Below are 13,307 nucleotides of genomic sequence, written 5' to 3' on the forward strand. Positions count from 1 at the left end.
TTACGCTACCTTTCATAAAGCCTTTGAAAGATGATCTATCTTAACCTTGCAGAATCCCTCTGAAGTTAGTCATTATGGTCTCATTATACAAAGGGGGAGTTGAAGCATATAAAGGTTAATGATTTGTTCAAGGTCACTTAGGGATTCAGTAGAAAGGATTCTTATATTCACTTTCTACATTACATCAACTGAAAAAACCCAAGATGACCAGGGAATGTTTTGTAGATAGGCAGGATTGTATCATGTTAAGAGAGCTGTCCGTAGCATCAGGAAAGGCTTGAGTTTAGATGTTCTTCAAATAGGTCAATCAATTCAATAAGTCAAAAATTATATATTAAGCCTATATTTTTCCAGGAGCTATACTAAACTCTGACGATACACACACACAATTAAAATTACAGCTCTAAAGCTTATAGTCTAACAGAGGATTCACTATGTATATCTACAAGGATATAGACAGTTAATGTCCAGGTAATTTATGGAGTTAGGTCCCTGGTTTTCAAGAGTATGTGGCAAACTGTCATATACAAAATGGAATTTGAGCAGAAAATTGAGGGAAGTAAGGGACTCAGTTAGGTGGAGCAGAGGAAGTAGTACTTTCCAGGCACACAGAGTGTGGTCATTGTAACGGCGTGGAGTTGACAAATAGAGTGCCATGTGTGAAAAAAGAAGGAATGTGTAGTCTCTAAAGAGTTGGAAGAGTGATACTGTATCAGCTAGAGAAGTAGATTGGGGAAAGACAATTAAGGACTTTAAAAATTCAAACAAACAATTTTATATTTGATCCTAGAAGTAAAAGGAAACCACTAGAATTTATTGAATAGAGGAGTCATGTGGTCATACCTGGGCTTAAGGAAATTATTTTAGCAGCATCATCCATCTCCTACAAATGTTCATGGATATTGAAATCATCTGATCATAATATTTCATTATTTCATCTTTCTCTCTGCAATTTCAGTATCTAATATTTTCCTTTATTCTTTCTGAAACCCAACATTTTTCCAACTATCAATTCTTTCCCTGGCCAACATAATTTACTAGCTATACCTTCCTCCCTTACCAAAGACCATTGGTCTTACCCTTTATTTCTCATGAAAAAGCATAAGCAAACAGAATGATAATAATGACAATAATATTCACACACATTTTATATGGGCATGCATGCATATATATGAACATATATGGAATATGGGACACATACATGTGGTTATATATTCCCAAACATGTATTCATTGTCATATAAACATGAGCTAATATGAGCCCATACTAGGAACATACTTACATTCATGTTCAAATGTGTATGAGCATGTGTCCATACATATACATCTTTATATGTGTGTATATATATGCACACATTCATATAAATATAGAATAATAAATATAATAAATATAATAAATATTTAATATTTTTATTTTAAAAATAAATAAATATAATAAAAATAAAAATAAATATAAATATAAATGAGTAAACAGACACTAGTCTCCTTTCTTTAGCCTATTTTTTGTCTAAGTCCATATTTATTTGAATCTAAGACAATGTTTGAGTTTTTCTGAACTTGAAGCCAGATAGTTATTTGTTAGCAAAAGCTTTGAGTTCTGTCTCAGACATAGGGACTGAACGGTAAAGTTGTAACTGGTCTAAATGCACTCTTTAGTACTAGTATGTACCATTTTTTTTATTGGCAGAGTGTGATGACTACAATCAAAGAGCCATAAGCCTGTATGTATTGGGAACAGGTTGTACCTAGCAAAGGCATTCTGCCCAGCAAGGAGCAGATCCCGTGTATCTAGTGGAACAATACGTCCAGCAAAAATGTCATTTCCAGAGAAGAATAGGCCAAGAAAGAGCTACAGCATAATATCACTGGAAAAAAAAAATCAGGCATCCTCCAGTATGACAGGTGTCAGTTATTCTTCTCTATGAATTCTTACTATATGGTCCCAATTGTGTAATCCTTACACAAGGGATCTCTTTCCATTTATGTATGTACATAAGTATTTCAGAGTAAATATATTATATATTTTGGGAAGAATGTTCTATTGCAAATCTGATTATTGTTCTTTAAGAAATTCCTTTGTTTTGAACTATTTATATCCTTTGGTTTATTAGAGGAAAATGTAAATACAATTAATGGGGAATTATTACCTATTATTTGAACAGATGTGAAAAAAAAAGTGTACCTTGCTCCACAGCTGCACAGGAATGAGAAGAATTTCACAGGTATAATACTAAATTGTTCTCAAAATATCAGTGATTATTTATTTATGTTATAGGAATGGGGGGACTGAATCAGACTGATTATGTTTTACATATACATATATACACATAGAGATTTTTTCTGACTGTTCAGGACCCCAGACTGACTTATTTTATTGTTATAATAATAACAATTATTATTATTATTTATTTCTGCATAAGCTAACAGAAGGAAGGAGGGGGGAAAGAATGGTTTGTGTCAAAGAGAGTAGCATTGTTAGAAATTGGTTTTTCTTATGTAGACAATATTTGGCTGGCTTTTCTAAGCTGCTCAGTGGCTAATATTACCTTCTCTGAAAGTGAAACTCATTTTAACAGTATGACAGTGTATGGCGGCAGAGTTATAGAGAGCAAAACAGGAAACCATCCTTAAATCCTTCATTTTCTTCTAAGATAAGTTTACAATATTATTCTCTCTAAACTGTTGGAAGATATTTTATGTTAATGTCCATTGATCATATATGCCACTTAAAATATCAAGTACAGGAAGAAAAGAACAGATTGGGGTATAAATTCAGATATGAACTTGCTTCATGGAAATACTTTTATAAGATGGAGGAATGAGTTAATACTTAAAGTTTTTGTATTGTTTTATTTTCTCTACCATATGAATATTTAACAATTTCACTGAGACTTTTCAAGAGGCTTATTAATATGCATAAACTATTTTTTAAAATTATTATTCAGGTACTAAGAGTAAGTTAATTTTAACTCATGAAGGCTACATATTTCAAGGTGAATGTTTAAAATATGATAAATATCAGTTTTTATATGGTATAGACTGAAAAAACACATGATATCTCATAGTCACAGTATCAATGATTAACAAGATTTTGCTCCAAAAGCTAAATCAATTGTACAAAAATTCAAGCCATTCCCCAATTGATAAATGGGCAAGGGGCACGAATAGGCAATTTTCAGATAAATAAATTAAAACTATTAATCAGCAAATGAAAAGTGTTCTAAATCTCTTATAATCAGAGAGACACAAATCAAAACAACTCTAAGGTATGTATCACCTCACACCTAGCAGTTTGGCTAACATGACAGCAACAAAAAGTAATGAATGTTGGAGGGAATATGGCAAAATTGGGACATTAATGCATTGGTGGTGGAGTTGTGAATTGATCCAACTATTCTGGAGGGCAGTTTAAAGCCCAAAGGGCTTTAAAAGACTGCCTGACCTTTGATACAGTCATACTATTACTGGGTTTTTACACTAAAGAGATAATAAGGAAAAAAGACCCGAACAAAAATATTTATAACCATGCTCTTTGTGGTGGCAAAAAATTGGAAAACGAAGGGATGAATTCAATTTGGGAATGGTTGAACAAATTGTGGTATCTGTTGGTGACAGAATATTATTGTGCTCAAAGGAATAATGAAGTGGAGGAATTCCATGTGAACTGGAACGACCTCCAGGAATTGATGCAGAGTGAAAGGAGCAGAACCAGAACGATGGACACAAAGACTGAAACATTATGGTACAATTAAATGCAACAGAATTTTCTACTAATGGCAATGCAATAATCCGGGACAATTCTGAAGGACTTGTGGGAAAGAACACTATCCACATCCAGAGAAAGAACTGTGGGAGTAGAAACACAGAAGAAAAATAAATGCTTTGTCACGTGAATTGATGGGGACATGATTGTGGATGTAGACTCTAAGTGATCACCCTAGTGCAAATATTGATACTATGGAAATAGGTCTTGATCAATGACACATCTAAAACCCAGTGGAATGGCTCATTGGCTATTGGGGTAGGGGAGAAGGAGGGAAGTGAAAGAACATGAATCATGGAATCATGGAAAAATATTCTAAATTAATTAATTTATAGAATTTCTCAAATCTAAAAAATAGATTTTGCTTCAAAAAGTGAATGAGTATTTAAGTACTTAGTAAATTAATAGGACCTCTATCAAAAATGAACAGAAAGTTTAGGAGATTCCTTAGATTTCCAACTTTCAAAATGTAACAGTCAGGATAAAGATATACAGAGATGAAGGTGTTAAAAGAAAAATTATAACATTTAAGAAAATTATAACATACAAGGAAAATTATCTATTTGCCAAATGTCAGCATTTAATCAAGGAAAATAATCTTCTAAAAAAGGGAATGGAAGGAACAAATATTAGATTATCCCTTTTAGTTGAGGTGTGGGTATTTTCTCATTCTATATATTTCTGTGTGTTTCCATGACAGCCAAGACTACCTTTAGTGTCACTCTCTCCTCCTATTCTCACACTCTTATCTTATTTCTTCTGTCATCTCTTCCTACATTAAGCATGTGTTTTCCAATTGTTGCCAAAAGTCAACTGTTTCTATCTATAGCTATCAGTATGTCTATGTATATATGTATGTATGTATCTATCTATCTATATACAAATATATAGATATGAAGGGAAATGTAATCTGTACATATTGACCCAGAGGAAAAACTTATCACACATATGCTTGTTAGACAACGTGTATGTTAAATGCTAACCAATGGAATCTGAATGCAGATTGAAGCATATCATTTTTCACAGTATCTACTTCATGAGATTTTTTCTTATATAAGGGATATGTGTTTTCTTTCACAACTTGACAAATATGAAAATATTTATTGCATGATACTATATATTTTAACTATTAAATATTGCCTGACACCTTGGAAATGGCAGAAGGGAGGAAGGGAGAGAACATGGATCTCAAAAAGTCAGAAAACAACTTTTAACATTGTATTGACATGTAATCTGGAAAAAGATAATAAAAATAGAAGACAAAAGGAAAGAGGGAGAGAATGTAGATCTCAAAATGTTAGAGAATAAATGCCCAAAATTGTATCTACATGTAAAGGGGAAAAATATCACCAGAAAAAAGAAATAGAAGACATTATGAATTTGTTTCTTAAAATTTGAATGATTTCATATTTATTAAAATACCATTTTAATTACTATGTGAAAATTTTATTTTCTTTTGCATTTAACATAAGGAAAGAGACTTGAAGTAATGTCTTCCCTAGAGTCCCTAAAAGAGAATGATAGAGCCTCAACCACATCCTAAGGAGAAAAAAGAAACCCGTTAAAAACAGGGATGGGGGGATAGAAAGTGAAGCCCAAGGAAGTGAAGAATATGAGGAAAGGCTATTTAAGGACCAAACAGAGGCAAGGGATGGGAGGCGGGGTATCTTACAGGGTTCCAGCTTAGTTAGTCAAGAGTCAAGGCTGGATTTGAACTGGTTCTTCCCAACATGAGTCCCTTCCACTATCCACTTTGGCATCTAGCTGGATCAATATATTACCTTTCCCTAAATATATTACCTCCCCTAGTGCTCTGGAATCTAGCAAAGGGGATCAGGGAGGGAGTGAATTAGGGACAAATCCCTGGGCCAGAAGAGTGGTGGGGCGGTTGGGTCTTGATTCTGGTCATGAGGCTGCCAGGATGCTGGTGAATAAGTTCATGTCTTGATCTGGGGGATGTTCTTCTGTGGGTGTCTGTTACCTTGGGCAGTGGCACTGCTTTCCTTTCAATGCCTATGGGGACCAAGCTGGCAAGGTCAAGAGGGAGGGCAAGAGCAAAGCCTTGCAAGGACACAAAGGGCACAATCCTGGGATGCTGAGGTGCCTGAGGTGTAGGTGAGAGTGGAGGAAACAAAAGAGAAAGTAGAGGACTCTTCCTTCATCATCCGGAACTGGAGTTGACATACTTCATCTTTTCACTAGAAAATGGAAACCAACAAAGTCCCAAAGGATATGAAGAGATTTGAAACAATTGATAAGTTTGAAGAGAATGGAATAAATACCTTTCTTCTCTCTTGCTCTCACAAATTTTTTCTTGTCCCTTACTCAGACACAAGGCACGAGGTGGAAACCCTATAATAATAGGTTTTGGAATTCAGGTTACATCAGGACATATTTTTAAATTTAATCTTCATTATTTACCCTTTCCTAAACCTAGATAATCATCGAAACATAAATCAAGACCCAATTTTTAGCATTTGCTAATTCCTAGTGTCTATATTCACTTACAAAATTCAACTTTCAGTTTTTAAGGGCAAATTTGAGCTGGTTGCTAAAATCTGAAGTAGAATTCAAGCTAAAGCTTTAAAAACAGAGATATTGAGAAATTGTACAAACACTGCTGTGGAGATACCAGAACTGGATTTGATGAATAGGCTTAAAGAATTTATAGTTGTGATTGTCTGTTCCTAGTCCCCTCAGTATACAGGGTAGGAACCTGAAGCCAAGGAGATGAAGTGACTTTTCTAATGTCACCTATAGAGGTAACTAAAAAGCCTGGATTTAAATTCAGGATTCACACTCCAGGGCCAACTTTTTAGACTATTTTTCTGTTCCAAGGCTACTCTAACTTCTGAGTCCTAGAGAAAAACACTGTAGATGAGATTGAAATAGAAATCTCTACAAGAGATAGAATACTGTTGAATCATTTTGTCTATAATTCATAAGATTACTGAATTTTGTAAAGTGAAGAAGAACAGGAAAAAGTGATGAATTAAAATCTGTTCACATAATAAAATGTTTTCGTGACAAGGGCCTTCAGGAAACCATGGAACTATTAAAATTTGATATGATAAACAGTTGCATTCTTGGAAATGTTGTGCAGGATCATGGTTTCCTTATTCCTGGTGTGGAAATTCCCTTTACTAGTGTTGGTGAAACTTTTAGAGATTGTATAACCAAACTGCACCCTTGAATATCCTGCATTACCTCAGACAGGGGAAGGAGGAAGTGCTCACATTAGGTTGCCTAGTAGAGGGGCAGGGAATGTGAAAAATGTCCTCTTGTGCTGTGGAGAGGGAGAATGGAGCAGTCCCCTCTAGCAAGAAGGAATTCATGTCTTGGGTTCACCAGCACAGGCCTTTACCAAGGTATACAAGCAGCATATATGTAACTAAAATTTTTAATTGCCTCTTTAGACCAATAAGCATTTGTTAAACTTTTATAGTTTGCCAAGCACATAAAAAAATTCAATAAGCAATCCTAGCTCTTAAGGATCTCACAATCTAGATAAACACATATGACTTGGCTTTCTAATTTTTGAAAAGTGTCTGTGAGTTATTGGCCTTTTATTATTTTTTTGAGACAGGATCTTAGAATGTTCTTCCAATTAAAAATCATATTCCTGGTTATAACAATTAAAGCTTTTTTTGAGTTAATGAATATATATTTAAATCCTTGGAGAGTAAGAGAGAATGGATGCAAAGAATTTGAAGAAAACTAAAGAAATAAAGAGGAACAAATGGAAAATTTTACCTGTCTTGCAAGTTTTATTTAGGATAGACAATTGCCTGAAAGACAATGAAACTTTTCTTGTATGATGCTTTTGTGCATAATGTGAATAATAGCTTATATTTTATGCATATATTATACTTGTATTTCTGAGATAATAGCTAATTTTAATTTGACAACCATTCTGTGAGGTGAATAATTTGAATATCACTCCCATTTTATAGACTTAGGGAGGTTAAAAGATTTGTGTAAGGTCACATGATAATAATAATAATAATAATAATGTGTCTGTGAAAGAATTTGAAACCAGGTCTCCATATTCTAGTATTCTTTCCATTTCATTCATGCCTAATTAATGATATTTGAAATGAGTACTTAGTACAAGTACTGAATTTACATACTCATGCATTATTTCCACAACTTTTGAACAAGCAACTAAACTGCTTAGGGTTACAATTGTAATGCAACAGTAATTAATAAATTTCAGGAATCAGCCAATCAGATAAGTTTTTGAATATAGGTCAGATAAATAAAGGATGCTTTTTTTCCTCTTTTAAGCAATTCTTAAAGTCTTAACATGTGCAAAACTTTGTGATAAGTGCTGGAAATACAAAGAGGCTAAAAGCAGGTTACATTGCTAGATTATTTTAATATTTTAAAAAACTACTTTCTCAGAACAAAATTCTGCAGTAAATATTAATATATATTCATTTTATGTAAGATGGTTCACAGCACCATAGACTCAGATTTGGAAGGCTTCAAAAAAATCATCTAGTGCAACCTCATTTTAGAGAGGAAGAAACTGAAGGCAAGAAAAGTTGTGCCTTTCCTGAGTTCACACAGGTAATACATGAAGGAGCTAGATGAAGTGACTTGGGAGCTAAATTGGGCTGGGAATTAAACCCAGATATTCTGTTTAAAAATTTGTTGCACTAACACTCTACTCCCACTGAAAATAAAAAGCAAAACAAAAGAAAGTAACATAGTAATAATAATAATAATATTAGTATTAACATAGTCACTTTTGAAATGAGGAGTTCTGATTTCATTGTTTTAAGGAACTATTGGTGAGGAAACTCCCTCTCCCAATGCAGACCAACAATTGGCATCCAATTTATCATCAAATAGCAATAATATTAATTATAACCAAATTTAACTAATGCTATGGAGAATTGTTTAGATACCTGAGATATTAAGTGACTTTTGCAGGGTTACACAGTCAGTGTGAGTCAGAGATGGAATTTGGTTCTAGTTCATATTAAATGAATGATTAAAATATTTTTGTAGCTATAGATTGTGAAGGTTGTAACAAAATTTATATGTATAAGCAAAGATTTTTTTTTTCTTCAAAGGGAGTAGTCTATCAATATTTTTGCAATCTTCTATGCCTTAAGACTAGGTCTTAGTGATTCACTTGAGATACGCAGAAGATAATGATCTTTCCTGAGGTAATACTTCAAGTTAGTGGGAAATGTGGGATTTCACTGTAGATCTCCTTGGCTCAATGCCCATCATTCTACCCAGCATAGTCATATTTGAATATGTGAGTAACTCATAATTTTGAATCACAGAATCACCCTTCCCCAACCCTTTAAGAGGCTTCTTGATTGTGGCATTTGTACTTGCCAATTTGTTGGAACCACTATTGAATGGATATATCATAAGAATAATACCTATAATCATTTATAATATTGGACAGTGCTGTAAAGACTGAAATATATTTAAGGTATCCATTTTGGTAAGGTTTTTGACCCTTTTTCTTCATGTAGGACATAGGACCAAATAGTCTGTGATTTGTTTGTCTTGAATCTGAGGCTAAAGCTCCAAATGGATATTGGGAGCCTGAGCCACCACAGATGCTTAGTTAAGCTTTGTTCATTAGGTAGACAGTAGTTATTTGTGGCCAAAGCTTATTCCCAGAAATAAAACATTCTGAAAAATGTGCTCCCAGAAAGAGGATATTGTTCTGGGAATTCATCCAAATTGAATCCTTCATCTGTTACTTTAATTAGGTCGCTTGAAGCTGATAAAATAAAATGTATCTGAAGCCGAGAAGGCTTAAGCAGGAAGAAACATTGAAGTATTTTATTCATTTACAGTAGTTGAAAGTAAAGTACTAGTTATGACTCAGGCATCAACATTTTCTTTTGCACTGAAAATTGGGAATCTAGACTAGTGATTAAACCCCTATAATTTGGAGCAATTTGCAATTTTATCAGAGAAAAATTTGCCAAAATTAATTTAAGAAAGTTGTGCAAATGAAGACAGACTTCTTGAAAATAAACATTTTAAATGTTCAATTTGAGAGAGATAAAATTGTTCCTCCCAGGGGTTCCTGAATACTGGTGAGAAAGCTGATACAACTTTTTTTGCCAGCAATTGACAGGAAGTCTTTGTGCCATATCTTTTGTGCAACACATTATTCCAAATGTGAATTCACAAAAGAAAAGTGGAGGGAATGATTGGTATACACCATAGCTCAAATTCTCACTAAATGAAAAATTTGTAGGAAAATGTTGGCTCTGGATATATGATTAATTCAATCAGTGTTTTCAAAGTTTCAGGTCAATCACAACCTTTTTGGACCTCAGTTTGTTGCTCTTTGAGTAGAGGAGATTTGTTAAAATTTATTTGGAAATTTATTTAAGTTTAAAATTGTAATTTCATTGTAAATAATGAATATGGAATCAAAGAAATTTAGATATGGAAGGGACCTTAAGTCAAACTCCTTACCCAGTTCAAGGTTTCTATCTATCTACAAAATCATGGAAAAGTATTTATCTAGACTGACTACTTCCAATGGCAGATAACTATCTGAATGTCATTTCTGTCTGCTTTAAGACAGCTCTAATTGTTAGAAAGTTTCACTGTACTGAGTTGAAATCTATCTCCCTTTGATTTTAATACACTGATCTTTTAAATATGCTCTCTAGAACAACATAGTATAAGTTGAATTTCTACTTGAAGTGACAGCTTTTCAAAAACTGAAGCTGAGTATCATGTCCCTTTGGGATCTTCTCATTGCTTTTTGCCTCTTCCTTTAATATTTTCCCCAACTGTTCTTTGTGTGGAAGTGTATTTTAGACTTTCAGTATTCTAAAAATCAATAGTAATAATCTGAAAAAATATAATAGATATATACTAATTATTGGACAGTAAAAGTAACAATTTTTGACCATCTTATTCAATCAAAAAAAAAATCTTGATAGCTTTCACAAAAAATTTTGTGAAAAAGAGAAACTGAGGCATAGAATTCTGAGTAAGATTAGTTGATTAGCAATACTAGATATTTACAATGAGTGGAATCAAAAGCTCCTCAGTAGCTAAAGATCTATCTGATATTTATTGCAGTTCTTTTATATTCATTAAGAAAAAACTGATCATGATAAACAATCTTGGGCAGCATAAAAATATCTTGTAGTCTTGCTGACACTTTCTGTGGGGTCATTTTATTGATTTTTGATTGAAATGTTGGGGCAAGTATCTAAAAACGAGAACCTAAAACTCAGCACTGAATTCTTCATTGTTAGTGACACTGTAGGATAGAATCAACTTGACTGTTCTTGAGGTCATTAAAATGTATATGAGGCAACAAAAACAGCTTGTTTGGGCTGGGTGAGTCCTGTTACAGATAAGGAACTTGAAGCTGCAGGACTGAGATCAGATCCACATATTCAGGAAATGTAATATACATAACAACTTGATCATTAATGCACAATAAATCAGTTAAGCCTTAATATTACCAAAAAAGTGTATTTTTCGACTCCACTCATGGCCACATCACAATGTTTTCTCATTGAGTTTGCAAAAACTCTTAGGTCATTATATTGACTCTTTTTTTTTTAAAACCCTTATCTTCTTCTGCCTTGGAACCAATACTGTGTTGGTTCCAACACAGTATTGGTTCCAAGACAGAAGAATAGCAAGGGCTAGGCAATGGGGGTTATGTGACTTGTCCAGGGTCACACAGCTAGTTGGGAAGTGTCTGAGGCCATACATATTTGAACCTAGGACCTCCCATCTCTAGGCCTGGCTCTCAATCCACTGAAGTATTCAGCTGCCCCCTATAGTGACTCATTTTGATAGAGGAGTAAAAAATTATCTTCTTTTATGGCATTTAGGTGCTTCACACTATATCCTTCAATTTTAGTTCTCCCCAAATGCAGTGACTTGTTACAATCCAGATCTTCCCTATCTTACTTTTATGTAGCTGATTAAAAAAAATATCCTAAGATTGGTGGGCTTTACCTTATCCCTGATAACTTTGTTAGTTTTAATTGAACATTGATTCTATCATGCACCTAATAATCCATACATTGTTCCTTTTGCATATCAATCTAGAAATTCAAGTTTTGATTCTTTAAATTAAATTCTGAACTTAAATATCAAGTAAGTATTTCCACATATATACAGCATGCTAAGAGCTTCTCCCAGTCACCTCATTGGCAAGCTGCAAACACCAAACCACCAAGATGCCAAGAACACCCACATGAGCTCCCAACTCGGACAAAGCCCCAGGTCTCTGAGAGGCAGCGAGAGCCAGCGTGAGAGAGAACCAGAGAGAGGAAATCAAGTGAAATATATAGACCATTCTTTACATCACTTCCTGTGTCTCACATGTGCCAATGGTAGCTTAAGCTTGACTTAGGACAGGCCAGGGGGACTGTCAGTTGTTTTTGATTTGTCACTTGCTAGCACATGTTGGTCATAGGTCATTCTCCTCAACACTTAATCCCTAAGTAGGGGTGCAGACATTTCTGGTTGCTAGGATTTTAAGACTAGACAAAATGGAGAAAATCTAAAATTCACAATATATGTATGAGAGCAATTAGAACAGAGAAACAATGTATGGCAAATTACTCATTTATTTTTTGTAGAATTCACTTTACTTTAAAATAGAGTGAATTCAACATGTAATTTAAAAAACTATTCTACTTAATGTTGATACTTTCTGGCCTTTCTTCCTCACTCCTATTTGCATTAAAATTGTTCTCTACCTACAAGCAAAGATTTCTTTACTGAGAAGAGAGATTTGTGTAGTAGTCAATCATCTGGAACAAGATAGGTCACCGCACTCATTGGTAGTCAGGTGTCTTATTATATTGCTTTTATTGGTATTATGGTTGTCACTTTTTATATTGTCCCAATTCTATGTTTTTCACTTAGCACAACAATATAGATTATTTCTAAAACTTTTTATGTTTGACTTTAAAATTGATATAACTTTCTATTAAAGTCACATACTATTTTTCCATTTAATTCTGCAATTGATGTGTATGTATCTTATTTTTTTAAAAAGTAAAAGTTTTGATATAAATATTTACGTATTTATAAGATATTTCCTCATCAACCACCATCAAATATTTACGTATTTATAAGATATTTCCTCATCAACCAACCATCAACCACCTTGAATGTATGTGTCTCAACTCCCTATCAATTACTTATTGTTTTAATTATGTATCCATTAATTATATGCCTTGGTGAAACAGATTTGAGGTATTTACTATTTTTGCATAATTCCAAATTGTTTTTCAAATTTTTTCAAAAAATTCAGATCTTTTAAAAAAATTGCATCACTACCAAAAAATAGTGTATTCATGTGCCTGAATTCTCAGAGTCTTTCCAATTTTGAATATTTATCAAATTTACAAATTAGCTAGTGTGAGGAGAAAGGAGAATTTCTTTAATTTATAATTGTCTTGGAAATGATTTTTAGCATTTTATATGCCTGTTAATAGTTTTCATTTTTTTTATGGAAGATTGTTCATATCCTTTGACTTTTCTCTTGCAAATTACTCTTGGTCTTAACTTTA

General features: G+C 33.4%; 1 long non-coding RNA gene across 1 annotated transcript; it reads left to right on the forward strand.

The window, feature by feature from the left end:
• Nucleotides 1-1,484: 1,484 nt before the first annotated feature.
• Nucleotides 1,485-3,990, forward strand: LOC107652096 (uncharacterized). The gene is made up of 3 exons (XR_001629531.2): nucleotides 1,485-1,901; nucleotides 2,162-2,221; nucleotides 3,634-3,990. It is a non-coding gene; the product is annotated as an uncharacterized LOC107652096 (long non-coding RNA).
• Nucleotides 3,991-13,307: the final 9,317 nt, after the last annotated feature.

Source organism: Monodelphis domestica, chromosome 3, assembly GCF_027887165.1.
Source record: "Monodelphis domestica isolate mMonDom1 chromosome 3, mMonDom1.pri, whole genome shotgun sequence".
Taxonomy (NCBI): Eukaryota; Metazoa; Chordata; class Mammalia; order Didelphimorphia; family Didelphidae; genus Monodelphis; species Monodelphis domestica.